Source organism: Myotis brandtii, unplaced genomic scaffold (genome assembly GCF_000412655.1).
Source record: "Myotis brandtii unplaced genomic scaffold, ASM41265v1 scaffold265, whole genome shotgun sequence".
In the NCBI taxonomy this organism is placed as follows: domain Eukaryota; kingdom Metazoa; phylum Chordata; class Mammalia; order Chiroptera; family Vespertilionidae; genus Myotis; species Myotis brandtii.
This window is the reverse complement of record NW_005360086.1, coordinates 624437-634771: the sequence shown is the minus strand read 5'-3', so window position 1 is coordinate 634771 and position 10335 is coordinate 624437. Positions and strand designations below refer to the sequence as shown.

Sequence of the window (10335 nt, the reverse complement as noted above, 5' to 3'; positions counted from 1 at the left end):
GAGACCCACTGCCTTTTTCCTCCCCTTAGCCCGAAGCCATTCTCCTCCTCGAGCCTCCCCTCTGTCCAGCTCCTCTCCACGTTCCCTTCCTCCAGGAAGCCCGCCCTGGTCACCCCTCCCCCATGGTCCTGCAGCCGCTCTCTGCCCACACACGATCCCCTGCCCTTCCCCCGTCGGAGCCCTGCTGGGGGGGTGGCGGTCTAGGGCCGGGGGCCTGTGGCCAGGCACGGGCGGGCCGCGGAGGGCACACAAAGACGCGGGCTGCCCTGGCCTTTGATGAGTAATCGCCGTTCCCTGGAGCCACGATTCCATTCGGCTGCCTCGGCCCCCAGCCCCCACCCCCCTCCAACTCCTCAAATAAGACTCGTTTTTGTTCAGAGGACACAATGCGAGAAAATGTCACCCAGGGGGCGCGCCCCTTGGCCTCAGCCCTGACAAGCTCAGCTCTTAATCACCCGGCCTTCCTCCTCCCCGCTTCCCTCTCTGGCAGCTGGCGGAGCTGGGGGAGGGGGTCCGAGGAGGGCTAGGGGACAGGGACCACCTTCGGGGCTGAGACTTCTTCCAGCTGGAAGTCCAAGGCATTCGTTTTTTTCTCCCCCCGGGGATGCAGCCCCGGCACCAGCCTCTCACAAAGGCCTGGGCCTCTGCGCAGTTCTTAGACCTTCTCTCTCCGTCAAAACCTGCCAGGGCCCCGGAAGCAGGAGAGCTGGGGAAGAGCTGGGACGTGCCCCCAAAGCCCGACAGGGGGCTGCAGCAGAGAACCTCCCCAAAGAAAGCAAGCGTATGGCAGAGCCCTGGCCGGTTTGGCTCAGTGGATAGAGCATTGGCCTGGGGACTGAAGGGTCCTGGGTTTGATTCCCGTCAAGGGCACATGCCTGGGTTGTGGGCTCGATCCCCAGCAGGGGGTTGCAGGAGGCAGCTGATCAATGATTGTGTCTCATCATTAATGTTTCTATCTCTCTCTCCCTCTCCCTTCCTCTTTCTCTAAAAATCAATTTTAAAAACATTAAAAAAAAAAAAGGAATACAGTGTAAATAACAGTGTGCTTGCTATGCACACAGCTTTTAGGCAAGTTCCCTGGCCCCACTTCCATCAAATGACCGCCCCCAAACCCTTCTCTATAGAAATTCTGGAACTGCCACTGCTGAGTGTTAGGTCGGAGGGAAGTCCAGGAGCCGATGCATGCAACCGCAAGGCAGATGGTGATGCAGATACTGGTTCTTTCCTGGAACCCGTAACAGATCGGCCTGCAGTGTAAACTCCCACAGCTCCTGCTCCCCCGCCCTCACTAACCAGCTGTATAAAAAAAGTGCCTCCACTCCCTTTTGGGGTGACTTCACTTCCTCCTTTTTGACTTGCCTGGCTCTCTGACCTTGTCTCCTGCGCCGCGAACCTTACACTGAGGTCTCTTTCTCTCTTGCTCCTCACCTCGTAGACACCAGCCAATCTGGTCGGCTCTCCCTCCTAAACGAGGCCCACCTGTCCACTTTCTCTGTCTCCACTGCCACCCCTCCAGCTGATGCCATCTCTCATTTGTGCCACTTCAGCAGCCTCTGTCTGGTCTCCCCGCTCGACTTTGTCCCCTACAGTGCCTTCTCCACCGAGAAGACACAGCAATCTTCATAAAATGAAAATCACATCATGTCACTCCCTGGCTTAAAAGCCTCTGAAGACGCCTCATTGCTTTCAGAAGGAAACTCAAATCCTTCTCTGTAAGTAAAAGTAGAGAGGGCAGAAGATTCACATGAGATAAATATTTGTGGGTTCTCATTGCGTGTGAAGAGAGAGACCAAAAAAAACCAAAACAAAACACAAAAGCAAATCAGATGATGACGACAAGGATGATGATACTGCATCACTCTCTGAGGAGTATGAGCTAATTGATTAAACTGGTGAACATGAGATCCAGTAAAAGAAAATTAAAATCCAGATTTCTTATTTTGGTCCTCAAGACCCTGGCTGGTCTGGCCTCCCCCACCTCCCCTCCCCCGCCTGATCTCCTACCACTCTTGTCTTTCCTTTGCTCAATGGGCTCCAGCGGAGAAAGAGGGAAGCAGCATGCAATTTCCCAGGCCATTCATATATTTATTTATTCATTCATTCATTCAAATTTGTGTACTGAATTCGTGCACACATTAAGCATTGATGAGATATGGAGATTCAGCTCTAAGCAGGGGCTTACAGCCTAGGGAGGGAGGCAGACAGATAACAGAAACATAAGTGGGATGGGAACCCTGCCTGGGGTTCTTGGGAAAGGCTTCACTGCTTTGAGCTCAAGGAGGAGTTCAAGTTCACCGACCAAAAGTCAGGGTGGAAATTCTTAGCTGAGGGGACCATGTTTGCAAAGGCAATAACCCCCAAAGAACCTGGGCTTATCAGGGGGTAGGGAGAAGGGTGGTATGGATGGATCAAGGAGCATGCTGGGAAATGAGCTTGGGCTAGGAAGCAAGGGTTGGATCATGAATGGACTTGGAAGCCTCATTAGGACTTTGGATTTATCTTTAGGCCACAAGGCTACGGCCAAGATTTTAAAGCAGAGATGTGCATAATCGGATTTGTGTTTTAGAAAGAGCTCTTTGGCAGCAGCACAGATAGATGATAGATTAGAGAGAGGACAGACTGGAGTCAGAGAGACCAACCGGTTCCGGAAAGAAATAATGCAGGCCTGAACCAGGGCAGTGGTGGAGGGAGAGGGAGAGGTATGCATGTCTGGACTTTTTGAAAAAGAGACGTGTGAGACGAGAGGGGTTGATGTTGATGCCTAGATTCAGGCTTGGGTGGTGGGGAGGGTGGTGGGGCCACCCCTCAGATGGGCAGCCCAAGAAGAAGAGCAGCCAGGAGTTGGGGGTTGCGGGGGGAGCGGGTGAGGTGCCTTAGAGATGTGCAGGTGCAGAGGTCTGGTTGAGAGCTGGGAACGCACGCAGTCTGTGCTGGGGAATGAATTGTGGAATGAGAGAGAGGCCTGGGTCTCCCAGAGATTCTGCCTCTTACAACCTCCCCCATCCCAGAGGAATGTTCCTGAATTGGGGGTAGGGGCTGGAGGGCACCCGCAGGAAAAGCCAGGGCAGAGGGGAAAGGGCAGTGCTGGGAACCGGGGGACCGCAGGGTCCTCATGGTCGTGGAATCCTTGCTTTAACCGCAGCAGAGGGCCTCAGAAATCATCGTACAGATGGGGAAACTGAGGGTCAGCTGAGTAGAATGACCTGGCAAAACTACCCCCCTACATTGCTCATGCTCTGGGCTGGGCAGGTGAGTATACATTTGTTTTATGCACAATCTGCCTATTTCCAGGGAACCTGTAACCCACTCCCCACCACCACCATGTGTGTGACAAAGAAACAGGCCAGAGTCAAAGGGGAGTAGTGTTTGAAAAAGAGACGTGTGAGACGAGAGGGGTTGATGTTGATGCCTAGATTCAGGCTTGGGTGGTGGGGAGGGTGGTGGGGCCACCCCTCAGATGGGCAGCCCAAGAAGAAGAGCAGCCAGGAGTTGGGGGTTGCGGGGGGAGCGGGTGAGGTGCCTTAGAGATGTGCAGGTGCAGAGGTCTGGTTGAGAGCTGGGAACGCACGCAGTCTGTGCTGGAATGAGAGAGAGGCCTGGGTCTCCCAGAGATTCTGCCTCTTACAACCTCCCCCATCCCAGAGGAATGTTCCTGAATTGGGGGTAGGGGCTGGAGGGCACCCGCAGGAAAAGCCAGGGCAGAGGGGAAAGGGCAGTGCTGGGAACCGGGGGACCGCAGGGTCCTCATGGTCGTGGAATCCTTGCTTTAACCGTAGCAGAGGGCCTCAGAAATCATCGTACAGATGGGGAAACTGAGGGTCAGCTGAGTAGAATGACCTGGCAAAACTACCCCCCTACATTGCTCATGCTCTGGGCTGGGCAGGTGAGTATCCATTTGTTTTATGCACAATCTGCCTATTTCCATGGAACCTGTAACCCACTCCCACCACCACCATGTGTGTGACAAAGAAACAGGCAGAGTCAAAGGGGAGTAGTTGGGAGGGGAGGGGAGGGGAGGGAGGAGACCCGGATGCCCTCAGACACTTACCCTTCCCACCTACTGAATGCTCCCTGCCTCTCCCTAGAGAGCACCACCCTGCAGTCCACTCGAGGACACTAGCTCCTCCTAGCGGCCGGAAGGAGCATTACTCTTGCTCCCAGGTCAGCTGCGAGTCCGAGTCCCTGGAGCCTCCCAGACAGATACTCCACCTGTAGGAGATACATGCTCTCACCATAGCTGAAGCCTGACCCCAGCAAGACGCCCTCTTCTCCAGGCCCAACTCCTGGGCCACGACTGATGTGTTTCCATGGCTTATGATGAGCTGGGATCCACATCCCACCCCGTTACATCCAAATGCTCGGTTGTCAAGCTGAGAGCTCCTTGAGGGCCAGAGCCATGCTAACTTCACCTTGGTTTCCTCAGGGTCTGGTACAGCGCCTGGCGTGTGTGTACCGGGTTCTCAACAAATGTCTGCCCATCACCACGCTGCCATCCTGGGAGCTTAATGATCCCCTCCCCCACCCCCACGCTCACAGGACGGGGAGTCTACACTCCTTGAACCTCTCGCTTTCAGCTCATCAAAAAGTCTGTGTGGCCGGTGCCAGGTGCTTCCAGGCTTCTGCTGGGATGGAGGAGCACCTCCCAGAACCAGATTTCCATTGGGGTCTCTACCTAGCCCCCATCCCCCCTGCTCCCAGCCTCCTCCCCATCCCTTCTCTGCCCCTCCACCCCTTCTTGGAGGGCAGAGGTGAGTCAGAGCCCTCCTCGGGGCTCCCTCAGCACATCCCAGACACCATCTGTTTCTTCTTCCACGTGGCCTTTTAGAAGCTGAAGATTTTTGCTTATTCATCAATCCTGAGCGGGGGAGGTGGTGCGATTGTCATGCCTTTTCCTCCCTTTCCTTTCTTTTCCGTGTGAAGAGTTAGTTGTGTGTGGCATCCAATTAGGCTGAAATATCTCCCTCACTCCTGGCTGGGACTGCAGTTCTGAGGAAGCCAGATGACAAGGCTCCTGTGTGCGGAAGGCATCCTGCCTGGGGACAGGGCGGGGCTGGTGTCCTTATAACAGCAGCCCAAGCTTGCCTGAGCCTGGAGGGGCTTTTGTGTATCACTCGGAGCAGGAGAGGTGTGTTCCCACATCCCCACTGAGCAGCGGAGAAAACTGAAATAAAGGCGTCGCTCAAGGTCACAGAATTGGCAAGAATGACAAAGTTGGGGCTGCACCCAGGCCTCCTGACTCTCAGGTTTGGGGGTTTTCCCTACCACAGAGGTGCCCCCTGTACACCATCTGTGACATTTCAGAGACAGGTTTGGATAGGACTCAGGCTTGGTGACCTTGAGAGAATGGATTCATGGGACTGACTCAGACACAATATTCATCCTCCCTCCCTCCCTCCCAACAGATTCTGCCCTCTATGTGTCACGCATTCGACCCTGAAGTCCAGGAGACCCCGGAGGCAAGAACCATGCCTTTGTCACGTCTCTCTGAGCACTTCACCAGCACCGTGCTGGGCACAGAGCAACTCGGCAGTAGCCGTGTTGAAGGAAGGGAGCCAACACATGAGTGACTGGTCTACCTAGGCCACTGCCAAGGGGCCCCTGTGGCCTTAACCATAGGCTTGAGGCCCTGAGATGCTCAGAACAGTGTCTCCCCCACTCCATGTATGTTGGGTGGTGGGCTGAGGGGAGACAACTTTTGTCGAATAGTCTTGTGTATGCCTTCTCCTTTGTACCCTCCTTTCTCCACCTGTTAATTTTTATTTTTGTCTAAAATATATATGTACATAAAGAACTTGAAGAGTTCCAGAAGGCCTTTAAAGACAAACTGAAGCCCCTGCCCCTCCTCTCCTCACTCCAATCCCTGGCCCCAGAGACCAACACTTTCAATTCTTCTGTCTATTTATTTTAGCATCTCCCATCAGGTTTCTAAATCATATGCTTATACAACTATTCACACTGAATAGCTGTAAATATTATTTATTTTCTTCCTGTTATGGAAGATGGAGATTTAGCTCAGACACAAACACATCATCTCTCTCTTCCCTCATCTGCCCAATAGAGCTGCGAACATATTTATGAGATCATTAAGTGCTTATATTATTATGCCTATGGAACCATTGTTCACAGCTGAGCCACACTGTACACTATGATACTATTTCCTATCTTGAATAACATCATTTCCCCTGGAATTAAACTTGTCTCTCTCTCTCTTTTCAAAGTTTGCTTAGTTTTCAATCTACTTATTGCTAATTAATTCCACATATCTCTGACAGAAATTAAAATCTTCTCTCAGTATTTTCAAACCATAATTTTTTTTTCTGCCTTTACAACATCCTTCCTGAGTCCTTGCTTTCTCCTGCTCCCATCTGGTTTGAGTGCCTTCTGGGCTCCTACAAGCTCCCTCCACCATCATTCTAGAGATCCCTTTGCCTCTCACAATCAGACTATTTTCTTCCTGTTATGGAAGATGGAGATTTAGCTCAGACACAAACACATCATCTCTCTCTTCCCTCATCTGCCCAATAGCGCTGCGAACATATTTATGAGATCATTAAGTGCTTATATTATTATGCCTATGGAACCATTGTTCACAGCTGAGCCACATTGTACACTATGATACTATTTCCTATCTTGAATAACATCATTTCCCCTGGAATTAAACTTGTCTCTCTCTCTCTCTTTTCAAAGTTTGCTTAGTTTTCTATCTACTTATTGCTAATTAACTCCACATATCTCTGACAGAAATTAAAATCTTCTTTCAGTATTTTCAAACCATAATTTTTTTTTTCTGTCTTTACAACATCCTTCCTGAGTCCTTGCTTTCTCCTGCTCCCATCTGGTCTGAGTGCCTTCTGGGCTCCTACAAGCTCCCTCCACCATCATTCTAGAGATCCCTTTGCCTCTCACAATCAGACCTTCTATTTCCTGAATACTATGTCTTCTCTTTAATTTTTTCCCCTCTTTTTTTTTCTGCAGCTTATCCTTAAGTAGCTAAATGTCTTTATTCTAGCATCTCGCCTGATCAATTGGCTGGGTACAGAATACTAGGTAGCAAACCAGTTTCTCCAAGAATTTGCAAGTATGGCTCATTGTATTCTAAGCGGCAGTTGGGGCTGGTGAGATGTCCATGCCATCTGATCCCAGTTCTTTTCTCTCTAGAGCGTTTAGAATCTTCTTTTTGTCCTCGTTGTCCTGAAGGTTCATGATGATGGTTCTTGGTGTCAGTCTTGTTCATTCATTATGTCCTACTTGGGGCCATCTTTTAATTTGAAAGCCATGTCCTTCAGTTCATTGCTATCTATTTGATCATATCTTCCTCCTCTGTTCTTATTTTCTGCAACTCCTATTCACAGGATGTCAGAACTGAATTGAGTCTCTAATCTTTTCTCTCCTATTATCCCCATCTCTTTCTCCTTTTGTTTTCTTTTTCTGGGAGCAATTTTATCTCCCAGTCCCTCTGTTGCATTTTTATTTTAAAGTTTATCTCAATTTTAATCTCTGAGAGTTTTTTTTATGTTTTCAATAATCCATTCAATAGATATTTATGCAGAATCTACTATATGCCACACACTGTTCTAGGTGATAGGGATATAGCAGTGAATAAAGACAATAACCTCTGCTCTTAGGAGCTATTCCTCTACTTCGTGTTTTGTTTTGTTGTTTTTTTAAACGTTACTTAGGTATAGTTTACATGCAGCAAAACTTAGGAGCTATTCCTCTACTTCGTGTTTTGTTTTGTTTTTTAAACGTTACTTAGGTATAGTTTACATTCAGTAAAGTGAACCTACTTAGGTGTGTATTTAGATAAAACTTAATAAATCATTATACCCATGTAATCACCACAATAGCCAAGGTATAGAAAATTCTGACCCACTCAAAAAAAATTCTTTTTGAGCCCCTTTGCCATCAGTCACCACCTTATCCTGGTCCCAAGCACCCACCAATCTGCCTTCTGACACTATGGGTTAAATTTGTCTTTTCTTGGGTTTCATTTAAATAAAATCATATAATCATATAACCATATAATTTTTCCTCTTTGTGTCTGGCTTCTTTCATTCAGAATAATGGTTTTGAGATGCCTTCATAGTGCGACTTGTGTCAGCAATTTCTTCTCGTTGCTGAATAGTGTTCCGTTGCACACCACAGACTTCTGTCCCTCCTCTGATTGTCCTTATGTGAGAGTGAGGTGCTGCAGACACTGGCTACTCCCCAAACCCTCTATTTCTGCCTACTTGGCTGCCCAGCTAAAGAATACATTCTCCAGCCTCTTCTGTGATTAGATGAGGTCATGTAACCAAGTTTTAACCAATAAAATCGAGTGGAATTTATGTGCTGCTTCTGCCTTGTTTGCTTAAAACAAAATCGCTGCCCTGGATTTCCTCCGTTTTCCCTTCCTGCAAGCTGGAGCCCAGATGGCCCCTGGTTAGATGAAGACAATCTTTTAAGGGATGGCAAGCCCATGAAACGGAAGGAAAGTGGTCTATAAATGACCCGTGGAACAAAGAGAAGTTCATTTCTATCTTCTTTTCTTTCTGTATTTTGGGATCTTGGTACCGCAGCTTAACTTTGCTCTAATTAGTATCCCAAGCAATACAAGCATTGAGAAGCTGGTCGGAAGCTTTGTGTTCTCGAGTGCATGAGTTCTTGTCCTGTGGTGGCTTTGATTCTAAGGTAATGGCTCTCCACAGGTGGCCCAGGTACCCCGGGGGGTCCTTGAGCCCCTTCCAGGGGGTACTAAAGTCAACATTATTTTTTTTTATTGTTTAAAGTATTACAGACAGTAGTACATATGTCTCCTTTCTCCGTCCCCTTCCCCCCACCCCCCCATTGAAAGTCAACATTATTTTGATGGGCCTAGCTAGTGTGGCTCAGTGGTTGAGCATTGACCTATGAACCAGGAGGTCACAGTTTGATTCCCGGGCACATGCCCAGATTATGGGCTCGATCCCCAGTGTGGGGCGTGCAGGAGGCAGCCAGTCAATGATTCTCTGATGTTTCTATCGCCCTCTCTCTCCCCTTTCATCTATGAAATCAATAAAAATATATTTTAAGAAATTATTTTGATGGTACTACTAAACCATTACTTTCGTTTTTCACTCTCATTCTCTCCTGAGTGTGCAGTAGAGTTTTCCACAGGCTGCACGACCTGTGACAGAATGAACGAAGAACCCGAGATTTACAAAAGCATAAAATGATGCCACTCCTCTCACTAAATATTTATGTTGAGGAAGCCATAGTTTTTTTTCATAAAACTATATCAACACATGATGGAGTTTATTATTGTTTTTTTTAAATGAGTAAGTAAATATTTTAAATTTCTCACTTTAACTGTGAGTGAATATATATATATTCCATGTTTTAAAAGCTCTTTGGGGGTACTTAATAGCTTTTAAGAATATAAAGGAGTCCTAAGATCAAAAAATGTAATAACCATTGCTCTAGGGGTAACGGACCTTCCTGGGCTCTTTCATTGGGGATTTCCAACTACCAGGCTCTGTAGGTTTTTCTGTGGGGTTGGTTGCTTTCTCCATGGAGGAATTACCCACTCTTGTGCTTAGAAACTTTCAGGGGCTTCTCACTACACTTAAAACTTTTCAGCAAGGCCTGCACCATCTGGCGTGTGCTTATTTCACTATTGCAATCCTCTGTAACTCACTCATCCATTCATTGTGCTTTGGCCACATTCATCTTCATTCAGTTCCTTCAAAGGGCCAAGTTCTGGCCTGCCTCAGGGTCTTCGCATTGTAGGGAAATGGCTCCACCTGGCAACCCTACGCATCTCCGCATCGCCCACTTGGGCAAGGCTGGAACCCCAGCCGAATCGAGGTCTTGGCAGAACACCTGTGACCCGCCTGGAACGCAAGAGGGCCTCGTGAGGAGCAGCTGCGCGGGCATTTCCCCTTCACTTCCCCGTGGACCAGGAAAGGTGCTGTGAGACGTTTCTCATAGCCTCCGGGTTATCAAAGGGTCTGAGGCTTTCTAAGGAAAAGCCTCTGTCCTTACCCCACTAAGCACATCGTTGCAAACTGTAATACTGCTTAGCTGCCACGGGACCATGGCTTCTCCGCCACAGGAAGTGCTAACGTCTGTGCAGCTCTCGTCTAGCCCACCTGTTTGCATGTCGCCCCACACCTGGGCCAATAGGAGCTGGCACCTTTGACTACTCTTCCCTCTTCGGTGTCTATGTAAGTGACAAACTGTCTGAATCTAAAAGGGGATCCTTGTCTCTTTACTGGCCAGATCTATCCGTTGTGCATTAGCTGTGCTTGAAATGCATGTGCTGAGGAGGCAGCCTGCTGGGCAGGGGCCGCGTGATGTCGCACGGAGCCGGGCTGG

The 10335-nt window shown here is 48.9% G+C and overlaps 1 pseudogene across 1 annotated transcript in view; it reads left to right on the top strand.

Moving 5' to 3' along the window:
• Positions 1–10335, top strand: part of LOC102244525 — a 59938-nt pseudogene that overhangs the window by 48878 nt on the left and 725 nt on the right. The window lies entirely within an intron of this gene.